We start from the raw sequence: 18,399 nt of genomic DNA, 5'->3' as shown, positions 1-18,399 counted from the left end.
GTTCAGACACTAAAGTACAAAGTTACTTATTTCGTAATAAATAATTAATATCGCCTGCGACGTCGCCTGTGATACCGCCTGTGATGTCGCCTGTGATGTCGCCTGCGATGTCGCCTGTGATACCGCCTGTGATGTCGCCTGCGACGTCGCCTGTGATACCGCCTGTGATGTCGCCTGTGATACCGCCTGTGATGTCGCCTGTGATACCGCCTGCGATGTCGCCTGTGATACCGCCTGCGATGTCGCCTGCGATGTCGCCTGTGATGTCGCCTGTGATGTCGCCTGCGATGTCGCCTGCGATGTCGCCTGTGATACCGCCTGTGATACCGCCTGCGATGTCGCCTGCGATGTCGCCTGCGACGTCGCCTGTGATACCGCCTGCGATGTCGCCTGTGATACCGCCTGCGATGTCGCCTGCGATGTCGCCTGTGATGTCGCCTGCGATGTCGCCTGCGATGTCGCCTGTGATACCGCCTGCGACGTCGCCTGTGATACCGCCTGCCACATCGCCTGTGATACCGCCTGTGATACTGCCTGCCACATCGCCTGTGATACCGCCTGTGATACTGCCTGCCACATCGCCTGTGATACTGCCTGCCACATCGCCTGTGATACTGCCTGCCACATCGCCTGTGATGTCGCCTTCAGGGCGTTAAAATAAACCCTGCAGATCAAACAGAGCATCACTGTCTGCAGACAAACTCCTTTTGTTTTTGTTTGAAAAAGCAGATTATTATTATTATTATTATTGCTATTATTATTATTATTAGTAGTAGTAGTATTAGTGTTATACCACTACCCCAAAACGTAAACTGTCTAAAATGGCCAGTTAGCGAACTTGCTTGCCTTATAGCTTTGCTGAATGGAGGTCAGAGCTGGTCCAGGCGGTGGTTCAGTGGCTCTATTGAGGCCAAATTGGCTCAGAGTCTTTGTTTCTGTTTGTTGCGACACACATGACTGAAATTTAATGAATGTGGAAAATAGTTATGGCTAATAAAACCAACCTGAAGCCTGAATTTAACTTGTTTTGAGGAAAATATGTCCCTGGATTGTGTCTGACCCATGACCCCCTGTGGCTCAGCGTCCAGAAATAAAACCCAGACAGCAAAACTTGCACCTTTTCAGCGGCTGAGGGGGGATTGGGTCAGTGCTGAGGAGGGTGTGGGATTAGTGTAAATGACACTGACCTTAATCTGTCTGGTCATAAGTGGACACTTAAACCTGCATCGATTTTAACACCCCCACCCCGACCCCCACCCACCAACCACTGCAATACCAGTAATGACACTGTTTACATAATGATTAATCTGTCTGTCTGAGGGGTCCACTCTACCCCCCCCACCCCCCCAAAACAAATCTGCCAAGAAGCATGCAGTGACCTGGAAGCTCATCGACACAACGTCTGGACAATAATTCAGAGGAAGGAGAACGTCTGACTGACCAATAATAATTTCTCATTAGACTGAATGAATAACCGACTCTAAATGTAGGTATTGTGATATAAACCGAGTCCGTTCTACAGTTTCTCATTAGACTGAATGAATAACCGGCTCTAAATGTAGGTATTGTGATATAAACCGAGTCCGTTCTACAGTTTCTCATTAGGCTGAATGAATAACCGACTCTAAATGTAGGTATTGTGATATAAACCGAGTCCGTTCTACAGTTTCTCATTAGACTGAATGAATAACCGACTCTAAATGTAGGTATTGTGATATAAACCGAGTCCGTTCTACAGTTTCTCATTAGGCTGAATGAATAACCGGCTCTAAATGTAGGTATTGTGATATAAACCGAGTCCGTTCTACAGTTTCTCATTAGACTGAATGAATAACCGACTCTAAATGTAGGTATTGTGATATAAACCGAGTCCGTTCTACAGTTTCTCATTAGACTGAATGAATAACCGACTCTAAATGTAGGTATTGTGATATAAACCGAGTCCGTTCTACAGTTTCTCATTAGACTGAATGAATAACCGACTCTAAATGTAGGTATTGTGATATAAACCGAGTCCGTTCTACAGTTTCTCATTAGACTGAATGAATAACCGGCTCTAAATGTAGGTATTGTGATATAAACCGAGTCCGTTCTACAGTTTCTCGTTAGACTGAATGAATAACCGACTCTAAATGTAGGTATTGTGATATAAACCGAGTCTGTTCTACAGTTTCTCGTTAGACTGAATGAATAACCGACTCTAAATGTAGGTATTGTGATATAAACCGAGTCCGTTCTACAGTTTCTCGTTAGACTGAATGAATAACCGGCTCTAAATGTAGGTATTGTGATATAAACCGAGTCCGTTCTACAGTTTCTCATTAGACTGAATGAATAACCGGCTCTAAATGTAGGTATTGTGATATAAACCGAGTCCGTTCTACAGTTTCTCATTAGACTGAATGAATAACCGGCTCTAAATGTAGATATTGTGATATAAACCGAGTCCGTTCTACAGTTTCTCATTAGGCTGAATGAATAACCGACTCTAAATGTAGGTATTGCGATATAAACCGAGTCCGTTCTACAGTTTCTCATTAGACTGAATGAATAACCGACTCTAAATGTAGGTATTGCGATATAAACCGAGTCCGTTCTACAGTTTCTCATTAGACTGAATGAATAACCGGCTCTAAATGTAGATATTGCGATATAAACCGAGTCCGTTCTACAGTTTCTCATTAGGCTGAATGAATAACCGACTCTAAATGTAGGTATTGCGATATAAACCGAGTCCGTTCTACAGTTTCTCATTAGACTGAATGAGTAACCGACTCTAAATGTAGGTATTGCGATATAAACCGAGTCCGTTCTACAGTTTCTCATTAGGCTGAATGAATAACCGACTCTAAATGTAGGTATTGCGATATAAACCGAGTCCGTTCTACAGTTTCTCATTAGGCTGAATGAATAACCGACTCTAAATGTAGGTATTGCGATATAAACCGAGTCCGTTCTACAGTTTCTCATTAGGCTGAATGAATAACCGACTCTAAATGTAGGTATTGCGATATAAACCGAGTCCGTTCTACAGTTTCTCATTAGGCTGAATGAATAACCGACTCTAAATGTAGGTATTGTGATATAAACCGAGTCCGTTCTACAGTTTCTCATTAGGCTGAATGAATAACCGACTCTAAATGTAGGTATTGTGATATAAACCGAGTCCGTTCTACAGTTTCTCATTAGGCTGAATGAATAACCGACTCTAAATGTAGGTATTGTGATATAAACCGAGTCCGTTCTACAGTTTCTCATTAGGCTGAATGAATAACCGACTCTAAATGTAGGTATTGTGATATAAACCGAGTCCGTTCTACAGTTTCTCATTAGGCTGAATGAATAACCGACTCTAGATGTAGGTATTATGATATAAACCGAGTCCGTTCTACAGTTTCTCATTAGGCTGAATGAATAACCGACTCTAAATGTAGGTATTGTGATATAAACCGAGTCCGTTCTACAGTTTCTCATTAGACTGAATGAATAACCGACTCTAAATGTAGGTATTGTGATATAAACCGAGTCCGTTCTACAGTTTCTCATTAGACTGAATGAATAACCGACTCTAAATGTAGGTATTGTGATATAAACCGAGTCCGTTCTACAGTTTCTCATTAGGCTGAATGAATAACCGACTCTAAATGTAGGTATTGTGATATAAACCGAGTCCGTTCTACAGTTTCTCATTAGGCTGAATGAATAACCGACTCTAAATGTAGGTATTGTGATATAAACCGAGTCCGTTCTACAGTTTCTCATTAGACTGAATGAATAACCGACTCTAAATGTAGGTATTGTGATATAAACCGAGTCCGTTCTACAGTTTCTCATTAGACTGAAAGAATAACCGGCTCTAAATGTAGGTATTGTGATATAAACCGAGTCCGTTCTACAGTTTCTCATTAGGCTGAAAGAATAACCGGCTCTAAATGTAGGTATTGTGATATAAACCGAGTCCGTTCTACAGTTTCTCATTAGACTGAATGAATAACCGGCTCTAAATGTAGGTATTGTGATATAAACCGAGTCCGTTCTACAGTTTCTCATTAGACTGAATGAATAACCGGCTCTAAATGTAGGTATTGTGATATAAACCGAGTCCGTTCTACAGTTTCTCATTAGACTGAATGAATAACCGGCTCTAAATGTAGGTATTGTGATATAAACCGAGTCCGTTCTACAGTTTCTCATTAGACTGAATGAATAACCGGCTCTAAATGTAGGTATTGTGATATAAACCGAGTCCGTTCTACAGTTTCTCATTAGACTGAATGAATAACCGGCTCTAAATGTAGGTATTGTGATATAAACCGAGTCCGTTCTACAGTTTCTCATTAGACTGAATGAATAACCGGCTCTAAATGTAGGTATTGTGATATAAACCGAGTCCGTTCTACAGTTTCTCATTAGGCTGAATGAATAACCGGCTCTAAATGTAGGTATTGTGATATAAACCGAGTCCGTTCTACAGTTTCTCATTAGGCTGAATGAATAACCGGCTCTAAATGTAGGTATTGTGATATAAACCGAGTCCGTTCTACAGTTTCTCATTAGGCTGAATGAATGACCGGCTCTAAATGTAGGTATTGTGATATAAACCGAGTCCGTTCTACAGTTTCTCATTAGACTGAATGAATAACCGGCTCTAAATGTAGGTATTGTGATATAAACCGAGTCCGTTCTACAGTTTCTCATTAGACTGAATGAATAACCGGCTCTAAATGTAGGTATTGTGATATAAACCGAGTCCGTTCTACAGTTTCTCATTAGACTGAATGAATAACCGGCTCTAAATGTAGGTATTGTGATATAAACCGAGTCCGTTCTACAGTTTCTCATTAGGCTGAATGAATGACCGGCTCTAAATGTAGGTATTGTGATATAAACCGAGTCCGTTCTACAGTTTCTCATTAGGCTGAATGAATAACCGACTCTAAATGTAGGTATTGTGATATAAACCGAGTCCGTTCTACAGTTTCTCATTAGACTGAATGAATAACCGGCTCTAAATGTAGGTATTGTGATATAAACCGAGTCCGTTCTACAGTTTCTCATTAGACTGAATGAATAACCGGCTCTAAATGTAGGTATTGTGATATAAACCGAGTCCGTTCTACAGTTTCTCATTAGACTGAATGAATAACCGGCTCTAAATGTAGGTATTGTGATATAAACCGAGTCCGTTCTACAGTTTCTCATTAGGCTGAATGAATAACCGGCTCTAAATGTAGGTATTGTGATATAAACCGAGTCCGTTCTACAGTTTCTCATTAGGCTGAATGAATAACCGGCTCTAAATGTAGGTATTGTGATATAAACCGAGTCCGTTCTACAGTTTCTCATTAGGCTGAATGAATGACCGGCTCTAAATGTAGGTATTGTGATATAAACCGAGTCCGTTCTACAGTTTCTCATTAGACTGAATGAATAACCGGCTCTAAATGTAGGTATTGTGATATAAACCGAGTCCGTTCTACAGTTTCTCATTAGACTGAATGAATAACCGGCTCTAAATGTAGGTATTGTGATATAAACCGAGTCCGTTCTACAGTTTCTCATTAGACTGAATGAATAACCGGCTCTAAATGTAGGTATTGTGATATAAACCGAGTCCGTTCTACAGTTTCTCATTAGGCTGAATGAATGACCGGCTCTAAATGTAGGTATTGTGATATAAACCGAGTCCGTTCTACAGTTTCTCATTAGGCTGAATGAATGACCGGCTCTAAATGTAGGTATTGTGATATAAACCGAGTCCGTTCTACAGTTTCTCATTAGACTGAATGAATAACCGGCTCTAAATGTAGGTATTGTGATATAAACCGAGTCCGTTCTACAGTTTCTCATTAGGCTGAATGAATGACCGGCTCTAAATGTAGGTATTGTGATATACACCGAGTCCGTTCTACAGTTTCTCATTAGACTGAATGAATAACCGGCTCTAAATGTAGGTATTGTGATATAAACCGAGTCCGTTCTACAGTTTCTCATTAGGCTGAATGAATAACCAGCTCTAAATGTAGGTATTGTGATATAAACCGAGTCCGTTCTACAGTTTCTCATTAGACTGAATGAATAACCGACTCTAGATGTAGGTATTATGATATAAACCGAGTCCGTTCTACAGTTTCTCATTAGGCTGAATGAATAACCGACTCTAAATGTAGGTATTGTGATATAAACCGAGTCCGTTCTACAGTTTCTCATTAGGCTGAATGAATAACCGACTCTAAATGTAGGTATTGTGATATAAACCGAGTCCGTTCTACAGTTTCTCATTAGACTGAATGAATAACCGACTCTAGATGTAGGTATTATGATATAAACCGAGTCCGTTCTACAGTTTCTCATTAGACTGAATGAATAACCGACTCTAGATGTAGGTATTATGATATAAACCGAGTCCGTTCTACAGTTTCTCATTAGGCTGAATGAATAACCGACTCTAAATGTAGGTATTGTGATATAAACCGAGTCCGTTCTACAGTTTCTCATTAGGCTGAATGAATAACCGACTCTAAATGTAGGTATTGTGATATGAACCGAGTCCGTTCTACAGTTTCTCATTAGACTGAATGAATAACCGACTCTAGATGTAGGTATTATGATATAAACCGAGTCCGTTCTACAGTTTCTCATTAGGCTGAATGAATAACCGACTCTAAATGTAGGTATTGTGATATAAACCGAGTCCGTTCTACAGTTTCTCATTAGACTGAATGAATAACCGACTCTAAATGTAGGTATTGTGATATAAACCGAGTCCGTTCTACAGTTTCTCATTAGACTGAATGAATAACCGACTCTAAATGTAGGTATTATGATATAAACCGAGTCCGTTCTACAGTTTCTCATTAGACTGAATGAATAACCGACTCTAGATGTAGGTATTATGATATAAACCGAGTCCGTTCTACAGTTTCTCATTAGGCTGAATGAATAACCGACTCTAAATGTAGGTATTGTGATATAAACCGAGTCCGTTCTACAGTTTCTCATTAGGCTGAATGAATAACCGACTCTAAATGTAGGTATTGTGATATAAACCGAGTCCGTTCTACAGTTTCTCATTAGACTGAATTAATAACCAGCTCTAAATGTAGTTATTTTGATATAAACCGAGTCCGTTCTACAGTTTCTCATTAGGCTGAATGAATAACCGACTCTAAATGTCGGTATTGTGATATAAACCGAGTCCGTTCTACAGTTTCTCATTAGACTGAATGAATAACCGACTCTAAATGTAGGTATTGTGATATAAACCGAGTCCGTTCTACAGTTTCTCATTAGACTGAATGAATAACCGACTCTAAATGTAGGTATTGTGATATAAACCGAGTCCGTTCTACAGTTTCTCGTTAGACTGAATGAATAACCGGCTCTAAATGTAGGTATTGTGATATAAACCGAGTCCGTTCTACAGTTTCTCGTTAGGCTGAATGAATAACCGACTCTAAATGTAGGTATTGTGATATAAACCGAGTCCGTTCTACAGTTTCTCATTAGACTGAATGAATAACCGACTCTAAATGTAGGTATTGTGATATAAACCGAGTCCGTTCTACAGTTTCTCGTTAGACTGAATGAATAACCGACTCTAAATGTAGGTATTGTGATATAAACCGAGTCCGTTCTACAGTTTCTCGTTAGACTGAATGAATAACCGACTCTAAATGTAGGTATTGTGATATAAACCGAGTCCGTTCTACAGTTTCTCGTTAGACTGAATGAATAACCGACTCTAAATGTAGGTATTGTGATATAAACCGAGTCCGTCCTACAGTTTCTCGTTAGACTGAATGAATAACCGGCTCTAAATGTAGGTATTGTGATATAAACCGAGTCCGTTCTACAGTTTCTCATTAGACTGAATGAATAACCGGCTCTAAATGTAGGTATTGTGATATAAACCGAGTCCGTTCTACAGTTTCTCATTAGACTGAATGAATAACCGGCTCTAAATGTAGGTATTGTGATATAAACCGAGTCCGTTCTACAGTTTCTCATTAGACTGAATGAATAACCGGCTCTAAATGTAGGTATTGTGATATAAACCGAGTCCGTTCTACAGTTTCTCATTAGACTGAATGAATAACCGACTCTAAATGTAGGTATTGTGATATAAACCGAGTCCGTTCTACAGTTTCTCATTAGGCTGAATGAATAACCGGCTCTAAATGTAGGTATTGTGATATAAACCGAGTCCGTTCTACAGTTTCTCATTAGGCTGAATGAATAACCGGCTCTAAATGTAGGTATTGTGATATAAACCGAGTCCGTTCTACAGTTTCTCATTAGGCTGAATGAATGACCGGCTCTAAATGTAGGTATTGTGATATAAACCGAGTCCGTTCTACAGTTTCTCATTAGACTGAATGAATAACCGGCTCTAAATGTAGGTATTGTGATATAAACCGAGTCCGTTCTACAGTTTCTCATTAGACTGAATGAATAACCGACTCTAAATGTAGGTATTGTGATATAAACCGAGTCCGTTCTACAGTTTCTCATTAGACTGAATGAATAACCGGCTCTAAATGTAGGTATTGTGATATAAACCGAGTGCGTTCTACAGTTTCTCATTAGGCTGAATGAATGACCGGCTCTAAATATAGGTATTGTGATATAAACCGAGTCCGTTCTACAGTTTCTCATTAGGCTGAATGAATGACCGGCTCTAAATGTAGGTATTGTGATATAAACCGAGTCCGTTCTACAGTTTCTCATTAGACTGAATGAATAACCGGCTCTAAATGTAGGTATTGTGATATAAACCGAGTCCGTTCTACAGTTTCTCATTAGGCTGAATGAATAACCGACTCTAAATGTAGGTATTGTGATATAACCCGAGTCCGTTCTACAGTTTCTCATTAGGCTGAATGAATAACCGACTCTAAATGTAGGTATTGTGATATAAACCGAGTCCGTTCTACAGTTTCTCATTAGGCTGAATGAATAACCGACTCTAAATGTAGGTATTGTGATATAAACCGAGTCCGTTCTACAGTTTCTCATTAGGCTGAATGAATAACCGACTCTAAATGTAGGTATTGTGATATAAACCGAGTCCGTTCTACAGTTTCTCATTAGGCTGAATGAATAACCAGCTCTAAATGTAGGTATTGTGATATAAACCGAGTCCGTTCTACAGTTTCTCATTAGACTGAATGAATAACCGACTCTAGATGTAGGTATTATGATATAAACCGAGTCCGTTCTACTGTTTCTCATTAGGCTGAATGAATAACCGACTCTAAATGTAGGTATTGTGATATAAACCGAGTCCGTTCTACAGTTTCTCATTAGGCTGAATGAATAACCGACTCTAAATATAGGTATTGTGATATAAACCGAGTCCGTTCTACAGTTTCTCATTAGACTGAATGAATAACCGACTCTAGATGTAGGTATTATGATATAAACCGAGTCCGTTCTACAGTTTCTCATTAGACTGAATGAATAACCGACTCTAGATGTAGGTATTATGATATAAACCGAGTCCGTTCTACAGTTTCTCATTAGGCTGAATGAATAACCGACTCTAAATGTAGGTATTGTGATATAAACCGAGTCCGTTCTACAGTTTCTCATTAGGCTGAATGAATAACCGACTCTAAATGTAGGTATTGTGATATAAACCGAGTCCGTTCTACAGTTTCTCATTAGACTGAATGAATAACCGACTCTAGATGTAGGTATTATGATATAAACCGAGTCCGTTCTACAGTTTCTCATTAGGCTGAATGAATAACCGACTCTAAATGTAGGTATTGTGATATAAACCGAGTCCGTTCTACAGTTTCTCATTAGACTGAATGAATAACCGACTCTAAATGTAGGTATTGTGATATAAACCGAGTCCGTTCTACAGTTTCTCATTAGACTGAATGAATAACCGACTCTAAATGTAGGTATTATGATATAAACCGAGTCCGTTCTACAGTTTCTCATTAGGCTGAATGAATAACCGACTCTAAATGTAGGTATTGTGATATAAACCGAGTCCGTTCTACAGTTTCTCATTAGGCTGAATGAATAACCGGCTCTAAATGTAGGTATTGTGATATAAACCGAGTCCGTTCTACAGTTTCTCATTAGACTGAATGAATAACCAGCTCTAAATGTAGGTATTGTGATATAAACCGAGTCCGTTCTACAGTTTCTCATTAGGCTGAATGAATAACCGACTCTAAATGTCGGTATTGTGATATAAACCGAGTCCGTTCTACAGTTTCTCATTAGACTGAATGAATAACCGACTCTAAATGTCGGTATTGTGATATAAACCGAGTCCGTTCTACAGTTTCTCATTAGACTGAATGAATAACCGACTCTAAATGTAGGTATTGTGATATAAACCGAGTCCGTTCTACAGTTTCTCGTTAGACTGAATGAATAACCGGCTCTAAATGTAGGTATTGTGATATAAACCGAGTCCGTTCTACAGTTTCTCGTTAGGCTGAATGAATAACCGACTCTAAATGTAGTTATTGTGATATAAACCGAGTCCGTTCTACAGTTTCTCGTTAGACTGAATGAATAACCGACTCTAAATGTAGGTATTGTGATATAAACCGAGTCCGTTCTACAGTTTCTCGTTAGACTTAATTAATAACCGACTCTAAATGTAGGTATTGTGATATAAACCGAGTCCGTTCTACAGTTTCTCGTTAGACTGAATGAATAACCGACTCTAAATGTAGGTATTGTGATATAAACCGAGTCCGTTCTACAGTTTCTCGTTAGACTGAATGAATAACCGACTCTAAATGTAGGTATTGTGATATAAACCGAGTCCGTCCTACAGTTTCTCGTTAGACTGAATGAATAACCGGCTCTAAATGTAGGTATTGTGATATAAACCGAGTCCGTTCTACAGTTTCTCATTAGACTGAATGAATAACCGACTCTAAATGTAGGTATTGTGATATAAACCGAGTCCGTTCTACAGTTTCTCATTAGACTGAATGAATAACCGACTCTAAATGTAGGTATTGTGATATAAACCGAGTCCGTTCTACAGTTTCTCATTAGGCTGAATGAATAACCGACTCTAAATGTAGGTAGTGTGATATAAACCGAGTCCGTTCTACAGTTTCTCATTAGGCTGAATGAATAACCGACTCTAAATGTAGGTATTGTGATATAAACCGAGTCCGTTCTACAGTTTCTCATTAGGCTGAATGAATAACCGACTCTAAATGTAGGTATTGTGATATAAACCGAGTCCGTTCTACAGTTTCTCATTAGGCTGAATGAATAACCGACTCTAAATGTAGGTATTGTGATATAAACCGAGTCCGTTCTACAGTTTCTCATTAGGCTGAATGAATAACCGACTCTAGATGTAGGTATTATGATATAAACCGAGTCCGTTCTACAGTTTCTCATTAGGCTGAATGAATAACCGACTCTAAATGTAGGTATTGTGATATAAACCGAGTCCGTTCTACAGTTTCTCATTAGACTGAATGAATAACCGACTCTAAATGTAGGTATTGTGATATAAACCGAGTCCGTTCTACAGTTTCTCATTAGACTGAATGAATAACCGACTCTAAATGTAGGTATTGTGATATAAACCGAGTCCGTTCTACAGTTTCTCATTAGGCTGAATGAATAACCGACTCTAAATGTAGGTATTGTGATATAAACCGAGTCCGTTCTACAGTTTCTCATTAGGCTGAATGAATAACCGACTCTAAATGTAGGTATTGTGATATAAACCGAGTCCGTTCTACAGTTTCTCATTAGACTGAATGAATAACCGACTCTAAATGTAGGTATTGTGATATAAACCGAGTCCGTTCTACAGTTTCTCATTAGACTGAAAGAATAACCGGCTCTAAATGTAGGTATTGTGATATAAACCGAGTCCGTTCTACAGTTTCTCATTAGACTGAAAGAATAACCGGCTCTAAATGTAGGTATTGTGATATAAACCGAGTCCGTTCTACAGTTTCTCATTAGACTGAATGAATAACCGGCTCTAAATGTAGGTATTGTGATATAAACCGAGTCCGTTCTACAGTTTCTCATTAGACTGAATGAATAACCGGCTCTAAATGTAGGTATTGTGATATAAACCGAGTCCGTTCTACAGTTTCTCATTAGACTGTATGAATAACCGGCTCTAAATGTAGGTATTGTGATATAAACCGAGTCCGTTCTACAGTTTCTCATTAGACTGAATGAATAACCGGCTCTAAATGTAGGTATTGTGATATAAACCGAGTCCGTTCTACAGTTTCTCATTAGGCTGAATGAATGACCGGCTCTAAATGTAGGTATTGTGATATAAACCGAGTCCGTTCTACAGTTTCTCATTAGGCTGAATGAATGACCGGCTCTAAATGTAGGTATTGTGATATAAACCGAGTCCGTTCTACAGTTTCTCATTAGACTGAATGAATAACCGACTCTAAATGTAGGTATTGTGATATAAACCGAGTCCGTTCTACAGTTTCTCATTAGACTGAATGAATAACCGACTCTAAATGTAGGTATTGTGATATAAACCGAGTCCGTTCTACAGTTTCTCATTAGACTGAATGAATAACCGGCTCTAAATGTAGGTATTGTGATATAAACCGAGTCCGTTCTACAGTTTCTCATTAGACTGAATGAATAACCGACTCTAAATGTAGGTATTGTGATATAAACCGAGTCCGTTCTACAATTTCTCATTAGACTGAATGAATAACCGGCTCTAAATGTAGGTATTGTGATATAAACCGAGTCCGTTCTACAGTTTCTCATTAGGCTGAATGAATGACCGGCTCTAAATGTAGGTATTGTGATATAAACCGAGTCCGTTCTACAGTTTCTCATTAGGCTGAATGAATGACCGGCTCTAAATGTAGGTATTGTGATATAAACCGAGTCCGTTCTACAGTTTCTCATTAGGCTGAATGAATGACCGGCTCTAAATGTAGGTATTGTGATATAAACCGAGTCCGTTCTACAGTTTCTCATTAGGCTGAATGAATAACCGACTCTAAATGTAGGTATTGTGATATAACCCGAGTTCGTTCTACAGTTTCTCATTAGGCTGAATGAATAACCGACTCTAAATGTAGGTATTGTGATATAAACCGAGTCCGTTCTACAGTTTCTCATTAGGCTGAATGAATAACCGACTCTAAATGTAGGTATTGTGATATAAACCAAGTCCGTTCTACAGTTTCTCATTAGGCTGAATGAATAACCGACTCTAAATGTAGGTATTGTGATATAAACCGAGTCCGTTCTACAGTTTCTCATTAGACTGAATGAATAACCGACTCTAGATGTAGGTATTATGATATAAACCGAGTCCGTTCTACAGTTTCTCATTAGGCTGAATGAATAACCGACTCTAAATGTAGGTATTGTGATATAAACCGAGTCCGTTCTACAGTTTCTCATTAGGCTGAATGAATAACCGACTCTAAATATAGGTATTGTGATATAAACCGAGTCCGTTCTACAGTTTCTCATTAGACTGAATGAATAACCGACTCTAGATGTAGGTATTATGATATAAACCGAGTCCGTTCTACAGTTTCTCATTAGACTGAATGAATAACCGACTCTAGATGTAGGTATTATGATATAAACCGAGTCCGTTCTACAGTTTCTCATTAGGCTGAATGAATAACCGACTCTAAATGTAGGTATTGTGATATAAACCGAGTCCGTTCTACAGTTTCTCATTAGGCTGAATGAATAACCGACTCTAAATGTAGGTATTGTGATATAAACCGAGTCCGTTCTACAGTTTCTCATTAGACTGAATGAATAACCGACTCTAGATGTAGGTATTATGATATAAACCGAGTCCGTTCTACAGTTTCTCATTAGACTGAATGAATAACCGACTCTAGATGTAGGTATTATGATATAAACCGAGTCCGTTCTACAGTTTCTCATTAGGCTGAATGAATAACCGACTCTAAATGTAGGTATTGTGATATAAACCGAGTCCGTTCTACAGTTTCTCATTAGGCTGAATGAATAACCGGCTCTAAATGTAGGTATTGTGATATAAACCGAGTCCGTTCTACAGTTTCTCATTAGACTGAATGAATAACCAGCTCTAAATGTAGGTATTGTGATATAAACCGAGTCCGTTCTACAGTTTCTCATTAGGCTGAATGAATAACCGACTCTAAATGTCGGTATTGTGATATAAACCGAGTCCGTTCTACAGTTTCTCATTAGACTGAATGAATAACCGACTCTAAATGTAGGTATTGTGATATAAACCGAGTCCGTTCTACAGTTTCTCATTAGACTGAATGAATAACCGGCTCTAAATGTAGGTATTGTGATATAAACCGAGTCCGTTCTACAGTTTCTCGTTAGGCTGAATGAATAACCGACTCTAAATGTAGGTATTGTGATATAAACCGAGTCCGTTCTACAGTTTCTCGTTAGACTGAATGAATAACCGACTCTAAATGTAGGTATTGTGATATAAACCGAGTCCGTTCTACAGTTTCTCGTTAGACTGAATGAATAACCGACTCTAAATGTAGGTATTGTGATATAAACCGAGTCCGTTCTACAGTTTCTCGTTAGACTGAATGAATAACCGACTCTAAATGTAGGTATTGTGATATAAACCGAGTCCGTTCTACAGTTTCTCGTTAGACTGAATGAATAACCGACTCTAAATGTAGGTATTGTGATATAAACCGAGTCCGTCCTACAGTTTCTCGTTAGACTTAATTAATAACCGGCTCTAAATGTAGGTATTGTGATATAAACCGAGTCCTTTATACAGTTTCTCATTAGACTGAATGAATAACCGACTCTAAATGTAGGTATTGTGATATAAACCGAGTCCGTTCTACAGTTTCTCATTAGACTGAATGAATAACCGACTCTAAATGTAGGTATTGTGATATAAACCGAGTCCGTTCTACAGTTTCTCATTAGACTGAATGAATAACCGGCTCTAAATGTAGGTATTGTGATATAAACCGAGTCCGTTCTACAGTTTCTCATTAGACTGAATGAATAACCGGCTCTAAATGTAGGTATTGTGATATAAACCGAGTCCGTTCTACAGTTTCTCGTTAGGCTGAATGAATAACCGACTCTAAATGTAGGTATTGTGATATAAACCGAGTCCGTTCTACAGTTTCTCGTTAGACTGAATGAATAACCGACTCTAAATGTAGGTATTGTGATATAAACCGAGTCCGTTCTACAGTTTCTCGTTAGACTGAATGAATAACCGACTCTAAATGTAGGTATTGTGATATAAACCGAGTCCGTTCTACAGTTTCTCGTTAGACTGAATGAATAACCGACTCTAAATGTAGGTATTGTGATATAAACCGAGTCCGTTCTACAGTTTCTCGTTAGACTGAATGAATAACCGGCTCTAAATGTAGGTATTGTGATATAAACCGAGTCCGTTCTACAGTTTCTCATTAGACTGAATGAATAACCGACTCTAAATGTAGGTATTGTGATATAAACCGAGTCCGTTCTACAGTTTCTCATTAGACTGAATGAATAACCGACTCTAAATGTAGGTATTGTGATATAAACCGAGTCCGTTCTACAGTTTCTCATTAGACTGAATGAATAACCGACTCTAAATGTAGGTATTGTGATATAAACCGAGTCCGTTCTACAGTTTCTCATTAGACTGAATGAATAACCGGCTCTAAATGTAGGTATTGTGATATAAACCGAGTCCGTTCTACAGTTTCTCGTTAGACTGAATGAATAACCGGCTCTAAATGTAGGTATTGTGATATAAACCGAGTCCGTTCTACAGTTTCTCATTAGACTGAATGAATAACCGGCTCTAAATGTAGGTATTGTGATATAAACCGAGTCCGTTCTACAGTTTCTCATTAGACTGAATGAATAACCGGCTCTAAATGTAGGTATTGTGATATAAACCGAGTCCGTTCTACAGTTTCTCATTAGACTGAATGAATAACCGACTCTAAATGTCGGTATTGTGATATAAACCGAGTCCGTTCTACAGTTTCTCATTAGACTGAATGAATAACCGGCTCTAAATGTAGGTATTGTGATATAAACCGAGTCCGTTCTACAGTTTCTCATTAGGCTGAATGAATAACCGACTCTAAATGTCGGTATTGTGATATAAACCGAGTCCGTTCTACAGTTTCTCATTAGACTGAATGAATAACCGACTCTAAATGTAGGTATTGTGATATAAACCGAGTCCGTTCTACAGTTTCTCATTAGACTGAATGAATAACCGGCTCTAAATGTAGGTATTGTGATATAAACCGAGTCCGTTCTACAGTTTCTCGTTAGGCTGAATGAATAACCGACTCTAAATGTAGGTATTGTGATATAAACCGAGTCCGTTCTACAGTTTCTCGTTAGACTGAATGAATAACCGACTCTAAATGTAGGTATTGTGATATAAACCGAGTCCGTTCTACAGTTTCTCGTTAGACTGAATGAATAACCGACTCTAAATGTAGGTATTGTGATATAAACCGAGTCCGTTCTACAGTTTCTCGTTAGACTGAATGAATAACCGACTCTAAATGTAGGTATTGTGATATAAACCGAGTCCGTTCTACAGTTTCTCGTTAGACTGAATGAATAACCGACTCTAAATGTAGGTATTGTGATATAAACCGAGTCCGTCCTACAGTTTCTCGTTAGACTGAATGAATAACCGGCTCTAATTGTAGGTATTGTGATATAAACCGAGTCCGTTCTACTGTTTCTCATTAGACTTAATGAATAACCGACTCTAAATGTAGGTATTGTGATATAAACCGAGTCCGTTATACAGTTTCTCTTTAGACTGAATGAATAACCGACTCTAAATGTAGGTATTGTGATATAAACCGAGTCCGTTCTACAGTTTCTCATTAGACTGAATGAATAACCGGCTCTAAATGTAGGTATTGTGATATAAACCGAGTCCGTTCTACAGTTTCTCATTAGACTGAATGAATAACCGGCTCTAAATGTAGGTATTGTGATATAAACCGAGTCCGTTCTACAGTTTCTCGTTTGGCTGAATGAATAACCGACTCTAAATGTAGGTATTGTGATATAAACCGAGTCCGTTCTACAGTTTCTCGTTAGACTGAATGAATAACCGACTCTAAATGTAGGTATTGTGATATAAACCGAGTCCGTTCTACAGTTTCTCGTTAGACTGAATGAATAACCGACTCTAAATGTAGGTATTGTGATATAAACCGAGTCCGTTCTACAGTTTCTCGTTAGACTGAATGAATAACCGACTCTAAATGTAGGTATTGTGATATAAACCGAGTCCGTTCTACAGTTTCTCGTTAGACTGAATGAATAACCGGCTCTAAATGTAGGTATTGTGATATAAACCGAGTCCGTTCTACAGTTTCTCGTTAGACTGAATGAATAACCGACTCTAAATGTAGGTATTGTGATATAAACCGAGTCCGTTCTACAGTTTCTCATTAGACTGAATGAATAACCGACTCTAAATGTAGGTATTGTGATATAAACCGAGTCCGTTCTACAGTTTCTCATTAGGCTGAATGAATAACCGACTCTAAATGTAGGTATTGTGATATAAACCGAGTCCGTTCTACAGTTTCTCATTAGACTGAATGAATAACCGGCTCTAAATGTAGGTATTGTGATATAAACCGAGTCCGTTCTACAGTTTCTCGTTAGACTGAATGAATAACCGGCTCTAAATGTAGGTATTGTGATATAAACCGAGTCCGTTCTACAGTTTCTCATTAGACTGAATGAATAACCGGCTCTAAATGTAGGTATTGTGATATAAACCGAGTCCGTTCTACAGTTTCTCATTAGACTGAATGAATAACCGGCTCTAAATGTAGGTATTGTGATATAAACCGAGTCCGTTCTACAGTTTCTCATTAGACTGAATGAATAACCGACTCTAAATGTCGGTATTGTGATATAAACCGAGTCCGTTCTACAGTTTCTCATTAGACTGAATGAATAACCGGCTCTAAATGTAGGTATTGTGATATAAACCGAGTCCGTTCTACAGTTTCTCGTTAGGCTGAATGAATAACCGACTCTAAATGTAGGTATTGTTATATAAACCGAGTCCGTTCTACAGTTTCTCGTTAGACTGAATGAATAACCGACTCTAAATGTAGGTATTGTGATATAAACCGAGTCCGTTCTACAGTTTCTCGTTAGACTGAATGAATAACCGACTCTAAATGTAGGTATTGTGATATAAACCGAGTCCGTTCTACAGTTTCTCGTTAGACTGAATGAATAACCGACTCTAAATGTAGGTATTGTGATATAAACCGAGTCCGTTCTACAGTTTCTCGTTAGACTGAATGAATAACCGACTCTAAATGTAGGTATTGTGATATAAACCGAGTCCGTTCTACAGTTTCTCGTTAGACTGAATGAATAACCGAC

General features: G+C 38.5%; 1 protein-coding gene across 6 annotated transcripts in view; it reads right to left on the bottom strand.

The window, feature by feature from the left end:
- The window catches only part of ralgapa1 (Ral GTPase activating protein catalytic subunit alpha 1), a 203,763-nt gene that overhangs the window by 81,607 nt on the left and 103,757 nt on the right, over nt 1–18,399 (bottom strand). The window lies entirely within an intron of this gene.

This window comes from Pygocentrus nattereri, chromosome 10 (genome assembly GCF_015220715.1).
Source record: "Pygocentrus nattereri isolate fPygNat1 chromosome 10, fPygNat1.pri, whole genome shotgun sequence".
NCBI lineage: Eukaryota > Metazoa > Chordata > Actinopteri > Characiformes > Serrasalmidae > Pygocentrus > Pygocentrus nattereri.
This window is presented reverse-complemented; position numbering and strand designations above follow the sequence as displayed.